The sequence below is a fragment of the Megascapheus bottae genome, unplaced genomic scaffold (assembly GCF_031878675.1).
Source record: "Megascapheus bottae isolate mThoBot1 unplaced genomic scaffold, mThoBot2.hap1 HAP1_SCAFFOLD_40, whole genome shotgun sequence".
In the NCBI taxonomy this organism is placed as follows: Eukaryota; Metazoa; Chordata; class Mammalia; order Rodentia; family Geomyidae; genus Megascapheus; species Megascapheus bottae.
Genome location: NW_028327715.1, coordinates 5,694,125 through 5,716,415, shown reverse-complemented (window position 1 = coordinate 5,716,415; position 22,291 = coordinate 5,694,125). Strand labels below are relative to the sequence as shown.

The 22,291-nt window shown below is 39.2% G+C and overlaps 1 protein-coding gene, 2 long non-coding RNA genes and 1 pseudogene across 6 annotated transcripts in view; 3 read left to right on the top strand and 1 right to left on the bottom strand.

Moving 5' to 3' along the window:
• The window catches only part of LOC150039413 (uncharacterized), a 510,688-nt gene that overhangs the window by 238,910 nt on the left and 249,487 nt on the right, over nucleotides 1–22,291 (bottom strand). The window lies entirely within an intron of this gene.
• The window catches only part of LOC150039423 (uncharacterized), a 242,842-nt gene that overhangs the window by 213,472 nt on the left and 7,079 nt on the right, over nucleotides 1–22,291 (top strand). The gene's annotated exons all lie outside the window — the stretch shown is intronic.
• On the top strand, nucleotides 1,377–17,541 carry LOC150039424 (uncharacterized). Of its 2 annotated transcripts, none has more exons than XR_016534430.1 (4): nucleotides 1,377–1,450; nucleotides 9,323–9,386; nucleotides 15,606–15,770; nucleotides 16,263–17,541. It is a non-coding gene; the product is annotated as an uncharacterized LOC150039424 (long non-coding RNA). The 2 variants fall into 2 exon arrangements; XR_016534431.1 differs by having other exon boundaries at nucleotides 1,386–1,425.
• Nucleotides 1,926–2,758, top strand: LOC150039425 (SOSS complex subunit B2 pseudogene; annotated as a pseudogene).

The following is a 22,291-nucleotide window of genomic DNA, read 5'->3' as shown; positions in this document are numbered from 1 at the left end:
CAGATGGCTAGTGCAGGTTGGAAGCAGACTAAGAGAAACTGAAAAGAAGACTTTGAATTTCAGTAATTGTATCTCTCCCCTCTCCTTCTCCTTCTCTCTCTCCCCCTTTCCCTCTCTCTCACCGTCTTCTTCTCTCTCCTCCTGATTCTTTCCCTCCTCCTACTCTTTCCTTAATGTGGCACCAATTGAGGACCTAAGGCACTTGTTTGTCTTTTTTCACTCAACATTAGTTCACTACTAATTGAGTTACATTTTCACCCCTAGCTTTTCTTCTGGCTAATTGGAGATGTGAGTCTCATGGACTTTTCTGCTGAGGTAGGCTTTGAACCACTATCCTCAGCCTCCAGAGTAGCAAGGATTATAGTTGTGAGTCACTGGAATCAACAACTGTTGTGTTTTCACATTGAGAGTTAATTGTAGTCCTAGTTTGTACAAAAAGATTGTAAAATATTACTGATAAATTATTAACCCCAAGAAAGCAGCTACTCTCATTTATTTGAAATAGAAAAATCAAATTGCCTGACACTGGTGGCTCATGTTTGTGATCCTAGCTACTCAGGAGACCGAGATCTGAAGATCGAGGTTCAAAGCCAGTCTATGCATGAAATTCCATGAGACTCTTATTTCCAATTAACCACTAGTGTACTAGTCTTGAGCAAAAACTTCAGGGACAATGCAAGGCCCTGAGTTTAAGTCTCAGTCCTGGCATATATGCCCAAGAATTATGACAATGTAAATATCTGACAGGAAATCACTACTTTTAGTTAGATTTGTTAGACAGAATAGGTGAGAGGTTTTCAGTGCCTGATAAATTTTTTTATTAGGTAACACATGCTTTTGCAATGGTAGATGTTGGAAATCAAGTTTCCATTCGTGAAACAAATACCTGAGAGTGAACTTCTAAAGAGGAGAGGCTTTGCAGGACATTGATGGCTCACACCTGTAATTCTAGCTGCCCAGAAAGCTGAGATCTGAGGATCACAGTGCAAATTGAGCTTGGTTTGAAAAGGGTATGAAACTCTTATCTTCAGATAACAACAAGATGGAAAGAACCAAAAAGAACAGAAATCCTGGCCAAGTTTGAGAGATCAGTGCTGCAGCTTCAAGAGCTATTTCGTGGCAACCAGCTGGTTTTCACCCATCTTCTTCCAGATGGTTTACCAGAGTTCGGCTGGCTCTTGCTCAACTGACCTTCCCTCAGAGCCCAGTGAGGATGCCCCTAGCAGCTGGGCTGGCAGCCTGCAGGTGGACTGCAGTCCATGCAAGCCCCGCCCCCGCGGCCCCACCCACCCGCGCTTAGACACGCCCCTCCTGCCCAGAGGACCATGGGAGCTGCTTGCCTGGAATCCCTGTGGAAAGCACAGTTGGAGGCCGAGGGACAGGAGCTCTTGGTAGACCTACTAAAGGAGCATTTGGAGTTTGCTCGTACATTGACTTTAACTTAAAATATGTACTTTAGAATTTAAACGTTTATTTATATATAGTTTACTTATAACTAATAATTTGTTCATTCATTTTGTGGGTAGTGGGTCCTGAACTGGGTTGGGGAAAGGTCTGGGTTTCTTGCTCACGGTTAGTGCTATACCATTTGAGCCACACTACTTATGGCTTTCTGGTGGTTTATTGAAGTCTTATGGACTTTCCTGACTGGGTTGGCTTCAAACCATTATCCTGAAGTCTCAGTCTGCAGAGGACCTAGGGTTACAGATATGAGCCACTAACAACCGGCTTAAAATATTCTTAATAAATAATTTTGCCATTTTCCATATCCCATCGTTTCAGTCAAGTGAAAACTTTAAAAAAAGGTTGTTACGATTTTACCCAGAGGATTGATTTGACAATTGTAAATTAAATTGATGAAGAGGTCACCATTGAAATTTATACATCACTTTTTCTATCATAAAAGATTAAAATTTCTGGGTAAAATGGAAAATTATGTTTTCAAGATAGTCAAGACTGTTTTTGTTACAGTTTTAGGTACAGAATATTAACATTTGAAACTAGGCTGTGTACTTGGGCACCTCATTCCTGTAATTCTAGCTATTCAGTAGACTAAGAGCTGAGGATGGTGATTTGAAGCCAGGCCAAGCAGGAACGTCCATAGTTAACCAGTAAAAAGTGAAAAGTGGGGCAGTCGCTGCTTGGGGACGCAGTGGCGCGGGGGCTGCGTTCTGTGCTCAGGGTTCGCTGTCACCGCCCGTCCCTCTCCGGAGCCAGGGCCCGATGGGACGCGCGCCCGTGCGTGTGGCGCGTGACCAAGACCAAAGATGGCCATGAAGTGAGGTCGTGCAAAGTGGCCGATAAAACGGGCAGCATCACCATCTCCGTGTGGGATGAGGTCGGCAGTCTCATCCAGACCGGGGATATCATACGGTTGACCCGAGCATATGCATCTATGTGGAAAGGATGTCTGACACTTTATACTGGAAGAGGTGGTGAACTTCAAAAAATTGGGGAATTTTGTATGGTTTATTCAGAAGTGCCAAATTTCAGTGAACCCAACCCAGATTATAGAGGACAGCAGAACCAAGGGGTAAATAATGAGCTGAAAAATAGTAATACCAGTACAGGTACATTTGGACCAGTGGAAAATGGTGTTCAAACTGGCCCCGAATCAAGGGGATGCCAAATTTCATATTCTGGTAGAAGCAATGGCCGGGGACTGACCTATCCACAGCTATCAGGAGCAACTAATAATCACACAGTCATGACCACAATGAGTAATGGCAGGGATCCTCGGAGGGCCTTTAAAAGTTGACCTATGCCAAATAGTCACATGTAGTTTTTGAACTACATGACCTACTTGAACACATATTGCACTTTTATTTATTGTTAACTGTGAAACGTATGTCCTTTATTAGTTTTCTTTTACATTTTTGGTTTGTTAAGACAAGTGGTTGATTTTTATAGCAAAACTGTGAAGCTACTCAAGTATCCTATTGAAGAGTAAGAGCTCTCTGAGAATTAGGGGCATTTACTTAGAGCAAAACTATTGGATATCCTCTTTAAAAATCTGTACCCATTTTAAGGGTGAGTTACTTGAGATATTAAGCTTTATAGCCTCTGTGAGTCTATCTTCTGTATATGTTTTTGTAATATTTGGCATAAAGTTTAATGGGATATTTTGTTTTAAATCCAGCTGTTTACCAGCTAAAGCAACAACCACCAAAAATGAGAAATTTGATCAATGCTAACAGCCATTTTGACTCCAGGAATAACTGACTATATTGACTGCTATTATGATTTACCCTAGCACTGAATCATCTAGAATTCTTGAGTTGCCCCCCTCAATTTATCGTAATTATGGAATAAAAGTAATTATTTTGTAAGAAAGTACATTTTCTGTGCTTTCTGTAATGTGGTACTTTTAACATTTGTTTTTAAAACTACTTATTATGTTGGGGTAAAATTTAAAAATAAGGCCTTAAGTATTTAGTTTTGAAACTACCATGTAAAATATTAAAATGTAGTTTGGAGGAGTTGTAAAATCACAAACATTGATTATTAAAAAAAGTGTAAGTAGATATAATGAAGGTGATTTAAATTGAATCCATGTAGCAATTAGCAGTCTTAAGTTGCCCTGGTAGTTAACAGCCTTCAGTGAAAGTGCTAGGTACTTCCCTTTATTTCAGTTGTGTGTATGTGTCCTAATTTTGGAATAGATTGACATTATAAGCAAAAGTTACATGACTCTCAAGAGTGGGTTGCAGCTTTATTAAAAATTTTAACGTGTACTTTATTTATATGTTACAAATGAGACCCACTTTTACTTTTTATTATATGAGTAGATAGCTAGTAACTTTTTTCCTTTGTTAAAGTTTCGCCTCCTCTTTTGAATAAAACTTGTATTAATATTAAAAGATCTTTCTAATTTTTACTCTTTTCTATGACAACAGTGGAGAGCCTATACATCTTCCTGACATTATAACATTAACCTGGAGACTATTTAGTTTTATATCTGTTGTCTTCCCCCTCCCACTTTTGTTGCTTTTTCCTTCCTACCTCAAATCATACAATAAAGTCATAGCATTTTAAAATTTAAAAAAAAGTGAAAAGTGGAGGAGAGTGGCTCAAATGGTAGAGCACAAACCTTGAGATAAAAGCTACAAGGCAGCACTTAGGGCCTGAGATTGTGTCTATACCAGCACCTTCCCCACCAAAAGACCACCATAAAACATAAGTTGTGTGACATCTAATTACTATACAGGTCACAAACTCATATTTCTGCCTCCAGAGTAGCTGAGATTAAAAGCATGTGCAGCACATCCAACTTCTCCTTCTTGCTTTCTTTGCTTCCCTCCTTCTCTCCCTCCTTCTTTCCTTCCCTCCCTCCCTCCTTCTTTGCTTCCCTCCCTCCCTCCCTCCTTTCTTTCCTTCCTTCTTTCCTTCCTTTCTCTTTTTTTTCTGTTTGTGAGACAAGGTCTGAGACACAGATAGCCTAGCTAGACTTGAATTCTAGATCCTTCTGTCTCAGCTCTCTGGGAGTTGTTAAGACAGACAAGCTTCACCATACCTGACCTGTTCTTATTGTTACCTACTGTAGTTTAGTTTTTGCCTTTTGTAGGACCTTCTATAAATATATTGCATGGTTTCATATAAAACTTCCAAGATACTTATAAATTATTAATAAACCCTCTGCATTCTTTTTTATATTTTGAAATAGTACTCTATTACATAAACATTCCCCATTTTGTTTATCCATTATCACATTTTATTCATCCATTTATCCCCATATTTATTTATCCATGGACATTGGATTTATTTGTAATTTTGGGTTTGTGATGAATGTAACTGTTATGGATATTCTTTTTCTTTTCCTGTTTTCTCTTTTGGTTTTTTTTTTTATACAGAGTGGAGTTTGAACTCAGAGGCTTGTGCTTGCCAGGCAAGGTTTGGGATTGATTAATTTTTTGTGGGGGGGAGGTAGTCATGGGGCTTGAACTTGGCCCAGGCACCATCCCTGAGCTCTTTAGCTCAAGGCTACTGCCTTAAGCCAAGCCTCACTTCCCATTTTCTAGATGTTAATTGGAGAAGCATCTCAAGTCCTTTTGTGCTGGGGCTGATTGTGAACCTTGATCTTCAGATCTCAGCATCCTGAGTAGCTAGGATTATAGGCATGATCCACTGTGCTTGGCTTGGGATTGATTAATTTTTTAACTGATTGAGCCATACCCCTAGTTAGGTTTTCTCTTGTGATTGTCTGAATAGGGCCTTCCTTTATCCCAGGCCATCCTGAACCTCTATCCCCCTATTTATGCTTCTAACTGAACTGGGATGACAGCATGAATCACCACGTCCAGCTTTTTATTGTTGAGATGAGGATCGCAGTGCAAATTGAGCTTGGTTTGAAAAGGGTAGGAAACTCTTATCTTCAGTTAACAAGAAGATGGAAAGAACCAAAAAGAACAATTTAGAAGACATGAATAGAGATGAATATGAAGAAAAAGAAAAACTAAAATCATAAAAATTGTCACCATCCAAAAATATTAACCACTAACTTACATCCTTCAATAACCAGATGGTTTGCTGATATATTTGAATGTTAATATGTTCAGAAGATTGCTTCCTAAATACAAGTACTGCTGGGGCCAGCCGGCAGTGAACCAGGGTTCACAAATTGGGATTCCTGAAATAGGGGGCAGGGACTAGGAAAAAATAGAAGAGAGACAAACAGATGGGGTTTGGGAGGGCTACAACCCAAATCAGGAGCCACAGCTTAAGAAGACAGTAGCCCAAGACTGTAGCCCAGTTTATTTCCAGTTCTGACCTTAAATACACTTGTTTAAACTAGGGAACTGCCAGTGGCTACATTCGTACAAACAGTATCAGGTCTCAAATAGGTTGAATGAAAAGCGATCAAGTCCCAAATAGGTTAAATGAGAAGCTATCAAGTCCCAAACAGGTTAAATGAGAAGCTATTGACACAGCCCAAAATCATGATAAGAGCTTACTTCCTTGTGTACTCAATTGTGCGGGTCCAAGGTCACTGACCCCACAGTCACGGTTACTGACCCCACAGTCGGTCCCCAACAAAGTACCTATGTGCAGATATAATTATAAAATCTACTGCCTCTTTGTCTGTCTATCTATCTATCTATCTATCTATCTATCTATCTATCTATCTATCTATCTATCTATCACCTGGTACTGGTATTGAGACTTGAACTCAGGTCTTGTCTTCCTGCTTTCCTTTTTTCCCCAATGTATTCCTGGGTGCTATGATTCTGTATATCAGGAAGTTGTGTCTAGACATAGGTGTTTGGATTACTGGTCAGTGGGTCCACATCCTAAAAAGACATATTGGTTGTACATGATCATATATATGAGCCCTTGTATTCATGTGCTTTTTGTTTCACATACATGCTTCTCACATTTTCCTGTCCCATTGCTGCTAAGAGAGGAAGTACAAGCATCTTGTCAGAATGTGATCCCTACATCTCCCCATGGCTCATTGCTCATCCCATTATTCTGCAGACTTCTTCCTTTGTTCTTTTAAAGAAGTATGCTGCTCAGTCCTCTGAGGCTGCAAGTCTAACAACACAAACTGCAGAAAAGGCACTAGTGTTAAGTGAGGAATCCAATTAAGTTCTAAAATGTTAGTTGACAGAAATTTGTAGTCATCTTCTTTTGAACCACAATCCTCAGATCTCAGCCTCCTGAGTAGCTAGCATTCATTACAGGCATGAGCCACTGTGCCCAGCAAGAAATTTTCTTCTTAATGCAAATCAAAATAACATTGAGATTTCACCTCACCCCAGTTAGAATGGCCATTATCAAAAAATCAAATAACAACAGACGCTGGTGGGAATATGGCCAGAAGGAAGTGCTACTATACTGTTGGTGAGAGTGTAAATCCTTCAACCACTCTGGAAAGCAGTATGGCAATTCCTCAAAAGACTAAACCTAGAGTTCCCCTATGACCCAGCAATTCCCCTCCCTGTCATTTACCCAATAGTCCAGAAACAAGGCCATACAAAAGCTACTAGCACAACAATGTTCATCGCAGCATTATTTAACATAGCTAAGATATGGAACCAACCCAGATGCCCCTCAATATATGAATGGATCAAGAAGATGTGGTATTTATACACAATGGAATTCTATACTGCCATCAGAAAGAATGACATCACCCTGTTTGTAAGGAAATGGAAAGACTTGTGGAAAAAAAGCATATTAAGTGAAGCCAGACCCAAAGGAACATAGGCTCCCTTTGTAATAATTAGTACACATCTACGCATCTCCTGGCAGAGATCAAAAGCTCAAAAGCTAAGTGCATCTGACCATATAGGATGAAACTAAACAAAATGAACTCTAGGATATGGAAACAGAGGTTTATCTTTGTGATTGTTGTTATGAAGTTATTTCTTTTCTCTTTTTTTTTCCCTTGTGGTTAATTTTATGTGGTTACTGTATCTGACTTTGTTACCTGGTGTATTGTATATATGTTTGTATACATGGTGTATTTGAAAAAGAGAAGGGAAGGAAGAAAACAAGATGATTGGGAGGGGGTGGGGGAAGGGGGAGGGGAACAAAAACATGAGAAGGGGTATCAATGTTGAAGAAGTAATATTCCCACTATCTGATGGATGTAACTGTAACCTTTGTATACATTATCCTGAAGATAAAATGCAATAAAAATAAAAAAGAAAATTTTCTACTTAACAGATTGACTGTTACATTAAATGGTCAATCAAATGATAGATAATAAAGGTAAGCTTAGAAGGTAGATCCAAGGAATAATTACAATAGCATATTGAATTTGCCTTTTTCTTTATAGGTCAAAAGTTACCTTGTAAATTGACCATTTTTTATCATCAAATTCTATGAATGCCACAGAATGGGGTTCCTTAATGAGTTTCAATAGGGCTTACAGGAGGAAGGAAATGATAATGAAGCTCACTCAGAGACAATGTACTAGATCCAGGAAAACAAAGTTTGTGTATAGAAATGGCTATGGGAAAATGAAGAACAACATTTTTTTCCTAGAAATGTAATAAATTATTCCCTTAGGTGTCACGCTTAATGTTGAGAAAGCTATTTGGAAAGAGTCTGATCACTGGACCAAAATACAATCTTAATTCTTCATGCTCACAAGGCCATTCCTTTCTCATCTTGTCAGGGAAAATAAGACAGTATAAAACTCCTTACCAGCAGGAAAGGGAAAAACCATCTAAGGAAATATTGTCCATTCTGAGAGTTATAGATACAGTGAAAATTTGATAAAGAATTAAGCTAACCTCAAAGAATGTTAGTGTGGGCATCTAGGAGGAAAAGGAATCCTTAATGAAGGTTACAAATGGTAGACTAAGTCTTTAATGAGGAAAAGACTTGCCAAAGTAATAGAAGAAATACTTTGGGAAAATACCTATTGTTGAGGTGAAAGAAATTGGAACAAGGTGTTTATAGGTTATTCATGTGAAGTACACAATAACGTGCACCTTAAATTTGCTCATTTTGGTGGGTTTTTTTTTGCCAGTCCAGGGTGTGGACTCAGGGCCTGAGCACTGTTATGTGGTAACTAGGAATTGAACCTGGGTCTTCATGCATGCTAGGCAAGCACTCTACCACCAGACCAAACTCCCAGCCCCTCATTTTGATATTTTTAATGGCAGTCCTGGTGCTTGAACTCAGAGCTTGGGCACTGTCTTGAACTTTCTCAAGGCTAATATTCTACCACTTGCGCCACAGCACCACTTCTGGCTTTTTCTATGTACATGGTACCAAGGAATTGAACCCAGGGCTTCTTGCATGCTAGGCAAGCACTCTACCATGAGGCTATACTCCCAGCCCTCATTTTGGTATTTTGTGCCTCTCTCTCTCTGTCTCTCTGTCTCTCTCTCTTTGTCTCTCTGTCTCTGTCTCTGTCTTTTGCCAGTCCTGGGGCTAGAACTCACAGCTTGGGCATTGTTCTTGGGCTTTCTCAAGGCTAGCACTATATCACCTGAGCCACATCACCATTTCCAGCTTTTTTTCGGTGTATGGGATGCTGAGGAATTGAACCTAGGGCTTCATACATGCTATGTGAGCACTAGACCATTAGAATACTACTGCTCCCAATTCCAGCCCTACTGTTTCTTTTTATTCTGCTAGCTTACTTGTGTCAAATTAATAACCAAAATGTTTCTGTGTGTGCATCTTACATGATACTCAGTATATATTTAAATGATGAAGATCTAGGTCATTGAAGTAATACCTGAAGGAAAAATAAAAGTATTCCAATAAGAATTACATTGAACACTTGAGGAAATATACTTTTGTTATTTCTTATTTAAGGATCAGTGTTTCTTTTGCTGTAAATACCATGATTTATCTGACTTTACAGGATGTGACTCAGTATATTGCATCAGAAGAGCAAGACAGTTGTGAGGAAACATATCCATCCTTTGGTATGTTCATTATTTATATTCTATCTTCTCATATAAGTGGGTTTTGTATTTTCAATAATATAGCCAAAGGAATTTACTTCCAAGACTACCCTGAAAAATTAATAGGTCAAATCAGCAACTGCTATAATTATTTTTGCAAGTATGAGTACTTACTAAAACACTTAAGAAATATCAGCATCATATTAAGTATGATCTTTAGAGTTATGCTCAAAATGTGTGATTGATTTGTGCTTCTGATAATAAATATGCCTCATGTGATAAAACTTTAAATCCAAATCAAAGACTGACTAATTAGTCAGAATTAAGAATCCTATTTTGTCATTAACCCTTAGCTTCTTATCAAAGGGAAATAATTCTTAATGGCTCCCAATTCATAATTTCATATTAAAATCATTAATGCCAAAGACTGGAACAGAAATATATCATGTGGTATGCGTACCTTCAATGTGTGGATTGAGGGAGAGAAGAGTCTGACATGTATCTGAAGGAGATGATTGGGAAGGGTGCTGAATATTACAAAAAAAAACCAGAATATTTCATTTTAATGAATTGGATCAGAAAATACAACCACATTTTTATAGACTGATATAAATATAGCTTAGCATAGATTCACACTGGACTTTCTGCTGTGAGTATACACAGATGAAAGACCCTGTATAGACTATAACCAAGTGGAAGAAAACCATTAATCCATATATCCAATAGAAACTTAGAAATCATGGCTTCATGCCATGTTAAAATTGTGTTGTGTATTCAAAACTGAATCAGTTTCCCTTTCTGAATAGTTACCTATGGAGACACCATCAGGAAACAAACCATGCATGTTTGCATTGTATTGACATGACAGAGAAGGAATCTGTCAGCAAAGAATTTTTAGCTCTAGAACCCCTTCCAGTGAAGATGTTGAGAAGGATTTACATTTCCTTTGTTCCTGAGATGGAAGCCAGAAGGAAGAAAATTCCCTACTCAGACAACAGGTTCCCTAATATGACATTGATCCTCCATGGAAAGAAAGCTGACAGACGAGTGAATCTCTAGGAGGATCATCATCCAGGGAGACGAGCAGAGCACGCCTACATTCATCATTTTATCCTGACAGTCAGGGGCTGAGCAGGTGTCAGCTAGAAAGATACTATTATCCTGGCATCTACATTGTTATAATGAACAGAAAGGAATGACAGCGGGAGGACAAGGAGATTTCTCACATTTAAGAAGCAGCTCTTCTTGGGCTAGGAGTTTGGCCTAGTGGTAGAGTGCTTGCCTAGCATGCATGAAGACCAGGATTTGATTCCTTGGTGCCACATACACCCAAGTGGTGCTTTGCCTCAAGTGGTAGAGAACTAACCTTGAGGAAAAAGCCTAAAGACAGTGCTCAGGCCCTGAGTTCATGCCCCAGGACTAGCAAAAAAAAAAGAAGTAACTCTTCTTACCATATACAGCTTATACTTTTGTTAATCAGGAGGCTGGGAATTAGTAGGTCCAGGTTCAAAGCCAACCCATCACAAAAGTCTGGGAGACTCCCTATCCACAATAAGTAGTAAAAAAAAAAGGAGGCAGACAGTGTACCTCATGAGGTAAAGGCCAAGTGTGGTATAGAAAGGCGAGAAAGGGTAAGAGAGGCCCTCAGTTTAAAGGCTGAAACCAGCTAAATCTGAAATCCAAAGAAAGAAAGATAAAGGGAGAAAGCAAGCAACTGTCCTTTTGCCTTTTTTTAAAGCTTATTATACTTTTTTTATTCATAGAGGAAAGCTGTAAATGGTATTTTCTTCTGTTTTTGGCTGGTGGGCTTGGATTCTGGGCTTGGGTGCTGTCCCTTAGCATTTCAGTTTAAGGCTACTGCCCTACCCCTTGGCCACAGTGCCATTTCCCATTTCCTAGTGGTTAATTGGACAGAAGAGTCTCACAGTCTTCAGGGTCTTTAGTGCCTGATCTGGCTTTGAATAGAAATTCTCAGATCTCAGACTCCTGAATAGCTAAGATTACAGGCATGAGACACTGTGCTTGGCTGTAGTTCCTTCCTTCCTTTCTTTCTTTCATTCATTCTTTCTTTTTTCTTTCTTTCTTTCTTTCTTTCTTTCTTTCTTTCTTTCTTTCTTTCTTTCTCTTTTCTTCCTTTTTGTTTTTTGCCAGGCTTACGACTTGAACTCAGGGCCTTATGTTCTCAAGGACAGTGTTCTAGCCCTTGAGCCACAGCACCACTTCCACCTTTTTCTACGTATGTGATACCGAGGAATCAAACATGACACGTGATATGGGATAGGCAAGCACTCTTACCAATAGGTCAAACTCCTGGCTCAAATATAGTATTTAAAGCTAATGTACAATCTAAAATATATCAACAACTCAAAAAATTGAATCACTCCAAAACTAATCTCCAAAGTAACAACCATCCCATTAAAAAATGGGCCAAAGACTTAAAGAGAGTCTTCTCTGAACAAGAAACAAAAATGGCCTATAGACATATGAAGAAATGCTCAACATCTCTGGTCATAAATGAAATGCAAATCAAAACAACTCTAAGATTCCACCTCACTCCAGTTAGAATGGCCAGGATCAGGAAAACGAATAATAACAGATGCTGGAGGGGATATGGCCAGGAGGGATCACTACTACACTGTTGGTGGGAGTGCAAACTCGTTCAACCACTATGGAAAGCAGTGTGGCAGTGCCTCAAAAGGCTAAACATAGAACTCCCCTATGACCCAGCAATTCCACTACTTGGCATTTGCCCAACCATCCAGAAACAAGGGCATACTAAATCCACTAGCACAACAATGTTCATTGCAGCACTATTCACCATACCAAAGATATGGAACCAACCTAGATGTCCCTCAGTTGATGAGTGGATCAACAAGTTGTGGTATTTGTACACAATGGAATTCTATGCTGCTGTCAGAAAGAATGACATCGCCCCATTTGATAGGAAATGGAAAGACTTAGAAAAAATCATATTAAGTGAAGTAAGCCAGACTCAAAGGAACTTAGGCTCAATGGTTTCCCTCATTCATCATAATCAGTAGAAACCTTGGGCTCTACTAGCAGAGATCTGCAATAGAGCAAAATCTTGATACGTAAGGCCATATAGTATGAAGCTAATTGAAAGGACCTCCAGGATATTGAAACAAAAGCCATATAATGAATGATTGTTGTCCTTAATGTACTATGTTGTCTCTCATCTCCTTTGCTGTCCCTTGGGTACCTCATATTGTTACAGTATCTCACTTTGTTATCTGATATATTGAATTTATTTGTATTTGGTTATTTGAAATTTGATAGGGAAGGGGGGAAAACCAAGACAGGTGGGGGGTGTGGGGGGGAGGGTAATGGGTACCAAGACATGTGAAAGGGTATCAATGTATGTGAATTAATGCACCTTCTATCTGGCAAATATTATGTAACCCTTTTATTAATTACAATAAAAAATTAAAAAAAGAAAAAAAATAAAGCTAATGTACAGAAGAAAATTTCCATTGAACTCTCTCACAGGAAAATACTTGTTTTTCTTCTTGTTGGTGTTGCTTGTTGGTGATGATCCTATGGCTTTAACTCAGAGCTGGGCACCTACATGTTTTTGCTCCTGGTTAGCACTTTCCCATTTGGGCCACAGCTCCACTTCTAGTTTTTTGGAGGTTTGTTGGAGATAAGTCCCATAGACTTTGATTCCTAAGCTGATTTCAAGCAGGGATTCTGAGACCTCAGCCTCCTGAGCAGTTAAGATTACTGGTGTGAGCCACTAGAGCCCAGCTGATGATACTTTTTCTTTTGCTTAATTCAGTATTAGGATCCCTCTGATTATATCAATATCATCTTTTGAGACATAAGCAATTTTTCTTCTAGAAAGTGTTTTCATATTTTATTTCTAGCCCAGTGAAGATATTAGTACTTAAAATATGTATTTGATACTCAACTATAGTAGTTTAAGTTAAATAAAGAATAAACACAAATATAAAAGCTCTGATTTTCTCTGTATGATGACTTCAGTGTGCAAGATGGAGTTTTAATATCTGTGAAAACTACTTTTATTTCCTCTGGCATCTGTTAAACCACATCTTGTAATTTTTGGGGGGTGGGTCATGGGTCTTGAACTGGGCCTGGGCACTGTCCCTGAGCTCTTCAGCTCAAGTTTACCACCCTACCCTAGGTGTTGTCCTTGAGTTCTTCAGCTTCCCTACTCTTGAGCCAAGCCCCACTTCCCACTTTCTAGAGATTAATTGAAGATAAAGTGTCTCAAGTCCTTTTGTGCTGGGGCTGGCTTTGAACCCTGATCCTCACATTTCAGCCTCCTGAGTAGCTAGGAGCTGATGTAAACACCTGAGAGTCTTTTATTGCAAGCTTGAGCCTGGGCTCCTAATCATCAGCCACACAGCAGGTTAGAATTGAGAGCCCCGACCCTTCAGTTAGCAGGGTTTTTTTTAGTAATTTGACCATAAGGCACAAGCTGGCCATATGCAAGAGGCCAATAAAATTGTAACATTTCCACCTGGTTTCTTGCCTTTGTTCTTCTGTCAGGAATTTACAGCCCACAGCTTACTCAGGAAATTAGGGGGAAATCTAGAGAGGGGTCTCTTCAGTCTACTAGATTCCTTCTTTTTTTTTTGCCAGTCTTGGGCTTTGAGCTCAGGGCCTGAGCACTGTCCTTGGACTTTCTCAAGGCTAGAGCTCTATCACTTGAGCTTCAGCACCACTTCTGGCTTTTTTGTATATATGTATGTGGTAACGAGGAATTGAACCCGGGTCTTCGTGCATGCTAGGCAAGCACTCTACCACTAGGCCAAACTCCTAGCCCTAGATTCCTTCTTAGAGAGGATACTTTCTGGCACTAATTTGATCACTGTGTGTGTGTGTGTAGTAAGGCTTGAAATCCAATCCTCAAAACTTGCTTGGTTGTTTACTTATGGCTGGCTCTGTACCACTTGATCCTCTACTTTCTAGTTTTTTGATGACTAACTGAAGGTAAAGTTCTTCTATATTTACCTACCCCTGGTAGCTATGAATCAAGATCCTCTGAGCCTCTTGAGTAAATAGGATTATAAGAGATGAACTACTGGCATGCATATCTATTGGCATGGGGTTTCTTTCTTTTATTCACTTGTAAGAAATGTCAGAGGAAAACAAATGACTTATAATTAGGACTACTCAGATAAAACACTGATGTTTAACACATGGGTTAACATTCGCTATGCTCATCAACCTTTCGTATGATTTCAAACTTTTATCTCTGTAATGTGTAATTAGATTTCTTGAGCCCTATTTTTGGCAATAATTAGACCACTTACAAGAAAGTTGGTTCTTCCTCTCTTGGTTTTATAAATTTTTGGATATTTCAGGGCAGGATTTATGGAGTGTTAATTTTGCCCTGCTGTAGCAAGGCATCTCTGATGTCCTCTGTTCTGTAAAGACATCACTTCCTGGCAGTGTGTGAACAATAGGTAGTTTCCTGTCATCTCTTCATGTGTTTTATTCCTCAATGTCAGGCTCCTTTCTGAACACACGTGATCCACTGCTCCGTTACATATGCAAGGGGGTCCTGTGTAGCTCTCCTGGATTTCTCTCATACCACTCTGAACGCTCCAGTGCGCTGTCACGTGACACTCATCCTCCTCGCTTCCATCAGCCTGTTTTACTCACCATTGCATCTTGGGAACTTGGAGTATGCACCACCTAGCTCCCTTCTTTCTTTGCCTTGGTCTGTGCATTCACTGACTCCATTCTCTCAAATAGGTTGTCTTCAAAGTGCTTTAATGTGGTTTGCTTGAATACTTTTGGATTGGCTTCATACAGAAACAGAGCTCAGTGCAGCTTACTCCACCTTAGGTAGAAACAGACTGCCATGAAGCATCAGTAAATATTGTAGACTGGATAAATGCCAGTTCATAGTCTCTCTTCTTGCTTCCTTTTTAGTGTTTAGCTATCAATGTAGCTATTTTCTTTCTGGAAAGTACTGCTGTGCCTAAAGAAGGTCAATTCCTAGGAGAAAATGCATTTTATTCCAGCATCTAGTGAATCGATAGTGGCCATTTTTCTGCCTTTCCATTGCCCTAGTCTCTAAGCTAACCCAGAACAAGGATGTAACTCATCTACCTACAGATCTTCATGTAGTTGTTTCATGAAGTAGAACCTCTTTATGCACTTGGACAGAGAGTGGATGTGAAAATATGTGTTCCTTTATAATAAAAAATAACCCAACCTGACATAGCTTTTTCCCTTGTTTTCTTTCAGGTTGGTTATTTCAGCCAGAATGCACTTCATTCATATGTAAAATACATATGAGAATATGCTTGGGAAATATGTTGAGATGCCAAGACAAGGAGCAAAAAAAAAGCAAAGAATATGTTATCACAGTTACAGTGTGAAGAACAGGAAGGAGAATTTTGTCATTTTGAGGTAAATGCCTATCTATATGTAGTGTTTGACAGTTTGGGACAAGTTAGTTTACCACTGATACATGTAATGATTAAAGGCATATTTCTTAAATCACAATTTTAATGACTTCCTAAAAGGAGAATATACTGAGATCTCATTGTAAAGCAAAACATTTTGAATATGCTATTTGTTGATACTGCCAGAAAAAATATTCTGTATATAAATAATTTTATATGTTTCTATTTAATTACTTTCAACAAATATTTTATGTATAGGATTATAAAATTAAAACATGAGTTTGATCAATATCTCAAAAATACTCACAGAAAGAATCTTCATTCACAGCTCCTCAGCACTCAGCCATGTTATGACATATTTCCAATATTACTAACACTATGGATGCAAAGGCATTTTTCATTTATTCTTTTGTTCTGGTTCTCAGAAATGCAAGTTCCTTAGGAGTTCTTTATTGACTAATGAAATGCTGGTATTTCTCCTTGGCAAACTTCACAGGACTGTGGACAGCATGAAGGAGGCCATTGAAGGAATTTCCTTGGTGATTGCACACACTCAGTCTCTTGCCCATACTCCTGTCACAAGGCCTAGCAGCGAGGGCTAGTCTACAGAAAAACTTCCACATGTTGCAGAATTGAAGGGAAGTTTCTCTCCTGGAGAAAACCATGTGACTTCTTCCTCAAATGCATACACTTCAGTTGAGAGCCTGGACCAGTACCTGAGCAGGGTCAGTTGCGTCAATGTTTTCCACTGGCTTGCGGTATTTGAATGATTATTCTTCAGTTTTTGACATCCTGACTTGTTTGACTGCCTTGTATGTATTCAGTTAAGATTGCTACCATTCAGTGTTCATAAAAGAATTGGAGATCTTGGCATTTTTTAAAACCTCTAGGTCTCATTCTGAATTGCTACAGGTTTTTTTTTTTTTTGGTCATGGGACTGGGTGTTGTCCCTGAGCCCTTTCAGCTCAAAGCTAAAGCTCTTCCCCTACCCTGGAGCCCCAGCGCCACTTCCGATTTTGTAGTCGTTAATTTGAGATAAGAGTCTCATTGACTTTAGAGCCTGAGCTGGATTTGAACCGTGATCCTCAGATCTCAACTTCCTGAGTAGCTAAGATTACAGGCACGAGCCATGGTGCCTGGCCAGCTGTTTTTGTTTGTTTGTTATTGTTATGTCTTTTTTGTTCACAGTGGGGCTTCCAGTATCCTCCATACTTGTGTTCTCCATTCGTGGGATAATTTCAACAGTTGCTCTGACTTTATTAATGTTTATCAGATAGTATACTGAAGAGCATTTTATACATGTCCCATACCTTCTCTTGTCATGTCCTCACTCCCCACTGCTGCCCTTACCGCAAAAGGTCCTCTTGTACATTCCTATTATTCATCTTTAAAGTCTAGATTTACAAAATGGAGAGAAAATGTGACATTTGGCTCTCAGTGTGATGTATTTGGCTTAGCATGATGAGTTCTCCTATCCATTGTCCCCATAATGATTTCACTCCATTTTTAGAGCAGACTCATTCCTCATTTTGTCCACATATAGCAGTTTTGTATATACTCATTGATGAGTAGGCAATAGTTTTGATTCCTGTGTTTCAACATTTTTGTTGTTGTTGTTGTGAGACCAGAACTCTGGGCCTGGGCTCTTTCCCTGAGCTCTTCAGCTCAAGGCTAGGGCTCTAACACTTTGAGCTTCAATGCCACTTCCGTTTTTCTGGTGATCAATTGGAGAGTACTGTGCCATGTATTTCCTGCCTATGCTACTTTGAACTGTGATCCTCAAATCTCGTCTCCTGACTAGTGAAGATTACAGGCGAGAGCCACTGGTGTCCAGCTTCAACTCTTTTGAATAGTGCTAAAATAGGCACAAAGGTACGATGAGAAAAGTTATGTTTTGTGTAACTTGACTCCATAAGGATATGGAAATTAGCATATTTTAAGTTTCTGTGGAAGCGGCATCTGAACTGGTTTGGAAATGAACACTGCTGTTGAGACACATCACTGGTCATGCTCACCACCTGCGTGATTTCACCTCACAAAACCTGATTGTCCTGCACCATCTCAAGCTTACCCTCCATGCTGGAGCTCATATGCTTACAATTGAATGTCAGCAAATAATTTTATGGACCTGTAAACTTTAAAAATGAACTCTGTTTCATGAATAAAATTGTGTCAATAAAATTTTGTTCAAACACAAAATCTTTTTCTATGTGATTTTGTTATTGTAATATATAGTGGGTTTACAGTTATATTTGCCAGATAGTAGGCGCATTACTTCTCACACACTGATACTCCTCAGGTTTTTGTCCTCATTCCCCTTCCCCACCCGATCATCTTGTTTTATCCCCTTCCATTTCTTATTTCAAATAAACAAATAAACGTATGTACATTATGCCTGGCAACAAAGTCAGATATTGTAATGATATGAGATTAACCAAAGGGCAACAAAAGAGAAGAGAAATAACATAGTACATTAAGAACAATAATCACACAAGATAAAGCTCTTGTTTCCATATTCTGGAGATCCTTTCATTTAGCCTCATCCTATATGGCCTTATGTATCTAGGTTTTGTGCGATTGTAATCCTCTACCAGGAGAATCCTAGGTGCAAACACAAAATCTCTAAATTGTAATTTTCTTGACAACACTTTCACATTAATTTTTTTAAATAACATTTATTGCTGTAAGTCTTTTGGGTGTGATGGTAGATTTCACTTAAGTTCTAAGCAAATAATTGGATTTTACTATGCTACAGGTCAAACTTCCTGTGCCACACTTGTGAGCTCTATACCTTTGTCTTTAAATTCTCACTGTCTTGCCATCACTAGAATGCCTGCTGGATAAGTGAATATTAATAACTTCTATGTTAGGTATTGTGGGAAACCAATATGAGTCTGGGGTCTAACAGAGTTACACTCGAAAGGCCTATATTGAGGACAAAGGGTGAAGAGTACAATCTGCCTGCCTTCATGCAAGGGTGGAGTAACCTTTTTGCCTAAATTCTCACAGGTCATGACAGTGTGCTTTGAAAGTATTCCCAGACTTGTTTGGTTACCCTCTCCCTCCAGGAGATAGATTTGCTGAGAATAACTTGATAGTTGAGACTGGATGATTCTTTATACAAACAATAAGTCTTCTGAGAATTCTTGTTATTATTCAAGTATGGAACTGTAGCTTGATTGCCAACATAAGCAATTGCTTTCTTGTACTAAGGTATAAAATAGACAAACTGTTTAATAAAGTTGTCAGATGCAGCAATTGTTCTGGCCCTCCCAAACCCCTCTGTCTCTGTCTTATTTTCCTTTCAACCTCTCAGCCCTACTCTTCGAGGACCCTTGGCCGGGTGCCTCCGGCAAGGTATGGCGAGTGTAAGTTATCAATGTGTTTCTCCTATTTGGATTCTGCGCTTACTGTTCTTCTCTCATCTATAGACGTCATGTAACCATTTCATCCCACCTTATGATACAAACCGGTAAGTTTCCGTGTATGCACACCTGGAAATGCGCAGACTGTGACACATGCCAGGCACTGCTGGGTGTGTGAGAGTACACTGATGATGGTTTTGCTGTTTATCCAGTGTTTGAATATTTCTACACCAAGATTAAAAATTACAGAAGCAAAATATTTATTGGAACACATAGAGAAATATGTTATCTGTCCCAGTTGTTAAAGTAGCCATTTCCATCAGTGAGCCTTGGCTCAGAACTCTGATGGGATTCTCTAGATGTTTGAACATACAGAGAAGTCACACAGGCCTGTGTTAAAAATGAGAGTCAACCATGTCTTCCTACTCAGCTCATTTCCACACTGGTGCCCAAAGCATGTTTTGATACATAATTCATGAGATCCGGCTAGGGAACACAATGTTTAGAAATCAACAGGGAAATTTGAACTTTCTTCAAGTTAATGAAGAAAATAATACTGAGCAGCACACTCACTTCAATATGGAAGTTACAAGTTGTTTTCCAAGAGGTACAAGACATGGGAGTATGGGCAGTATGCCTGAGAGACAGGAGTGGAGTGGGGGTTGGTTAATGCTATCGAGATGAGGTTGGTCAGATGCAATAGCCCTTAATGTTTTAAAGCAGCTTCCACAAAATAATGAAGTAGAAGTAAGGCAACTTATTTGAACTAATCAGATAATTTTGAAACAAAAAGTAGGAGTAATTGTGAATCTTTTCTTAGCAGCAATCAGTGACATGTGGCTAAGGTCACATAGAAATGCCAAGGATACAATCAGATCACTACCTTAATTTGCAACAGTCAAAAAGCATAATATAGCTAAAAAACTAGAAGAAAGGTTGATGAATAGTTCTTTCCTTATGACTATACACTAATGTTTCCTGTGGTTTTGTGGCTTATTTTCTAGTTCACTTGCTATGTGGGATACAAAGCTCATTTATCATCTGCATCTCTGCTTCCATGATGCTTCTGTTCCTCCCTGCTGGCACCACTGTTGGCTCTCTGTCCAGCCTATCTGATTGATAAAGGATCTGCAGAACTCCCATCCAATATGGTGGTGGACCTTTCAATATAACAGAGTTGTGGGGTACAGAAAACTGATTCAGGCTCCATTAGCTACTCTGTATGTGAAGTTTGTTTCCATTCCCTCCAATAAGTTTGAGCTGCATACATGTACTGTGGCCATCTGCATTTGACCTTGTAGCTCCTCCTACTTGACTTCCAAAGAGAACAGGAGCAATTGTCTTTCCACATAGTCTACTGTTGCTTATTTTCAAGATTGAATATAAGGCTTTACTGTTATTGATAGCCATTTCCAACTCACCAGCATAATGCTGGACGGGAAAAGCACAGTTCAAGACTTCAAGCATTAGCAAGGAATACAGAGTCATGGGGCATAATGCCATATAAGCAATGTGCATGCATGCACACACACGCACACAACACACACCCACTATAATTTCTTTGAGAATGTGATTTCACTAGAATACCCAGTCACAAAACTATAATCAACGATTTTTCTTGACATAGTTGTTGTTCACATAATTGTCCTCATTATCCATGCTAAAGAATGAAATTATAGTCAAATACCATGTAAATTCATTCGACTTACTTTTTTCACACACTTTTACTTCAGTTTATCTAAGCACCATTTTAAATGGTGCGTATGAAGAAGGGTATTTCCTGTTTTTTTCATAGACATGAGACTCTACAAAAGCAAAGTTTTATGCTACATTGATGAAAATTTCTTTCCTTGTTAACCAACCCAATGTTAAATGTCCTCTTGTTTAAGCCATTTTAAAGCTAACATACTTTGTAGGAACTTATGTCCTTACTCCACATCTAAAATTCTGCTTCCATGTTCCCTCTTCTCACTCCTTGCTGTGCTAATGCTTCCTGTCTGACCTGCCTATCTGATAGGGAAAAGGAACTGAAGGATAGAAGCAGGACCCTCATCAAATGGGGCAGTCAGAGTAGGAGAATTCTTTGGTATTAAGTGTTGATCCTGGGTTTGTTTGCTCCTTTGTTTCTTAGGGCCTTCTCCCTTCAGTGGCTTGTGACTTCCATATATCCATTGTGGCAATCTTACTAAGCATTGTGTTTGTTAGTAGTTGATTTCACAACAGACCATAAGCAATTATCTTTTGTCCTTTTCAATTGTTTTCCATTTATTTTTGTTGTATGAGAACTCAGTCAGTGAAAAACAGAGAAGCCAGATTTTGAGAGGCAGAACTGGGAGTCTTTATTGGAGAGCCAGTGACTGCAGGGAGACTTCTGTTCAAAGACCTGCAGCCTAGCATAGAGCTTGCACAAAGCTTTTAAAGACAAAAAACACATGATTTGGGTGAGGAGCAGTCATTCTCTGGAGCCAATCTTCCCTAAAGCCAAACAGCATGACATCTCCATATTCTCTGAAGACAAGCTCTCCTAAAAATGGCTTGTTTCACTTTGAAGGTTTTGTAGCTGGATGAAAAGCTCTTATCACCCAGCTTGGTGCCAGGATGGCTGTGAGAACAAGGTGATGGTGTGGAGACCCAGTCTCCTTATTTCATTTTGACATCTGAAAAAATTTCATGCAGATATTTATGGGCTGTTATGCATCCTGTATATTCTTATCATATTCCAAAATGATTAAACACAAATGACAAGTTAACTCAACAATGATCATGTCTAGTTGAGGAAGTGACAGTGGCTGCAAACTAGCTGTTTTCACCATTAACAAATTCAACACATACATGAAAAAAGAATCTGGAAGTAATTATGGAAGAAATCGTACGTCTGTCCATAGTGGATTGTCCACACTAGTGTACCCATGGCCTTGAGCGTGTTTGGTATGTGCACTGCCACTTGAGATGCATCTGTAGCAACTCCTCCCCACCACTGTTTTTCTTGGATACTGAGATGGCAATTCAGGGGCCTGTAATAGACATGCTCTCAAGATAGAGTCACTATTTCACATGTGCTTGATTCTTCAATGATACCTTTGTGCTTTCTCCATACTTTTGATCTTGAGCATCCTGCTGTCTGACATGTAAAATAGTTTCTACTCTTATGCCTGAGGCC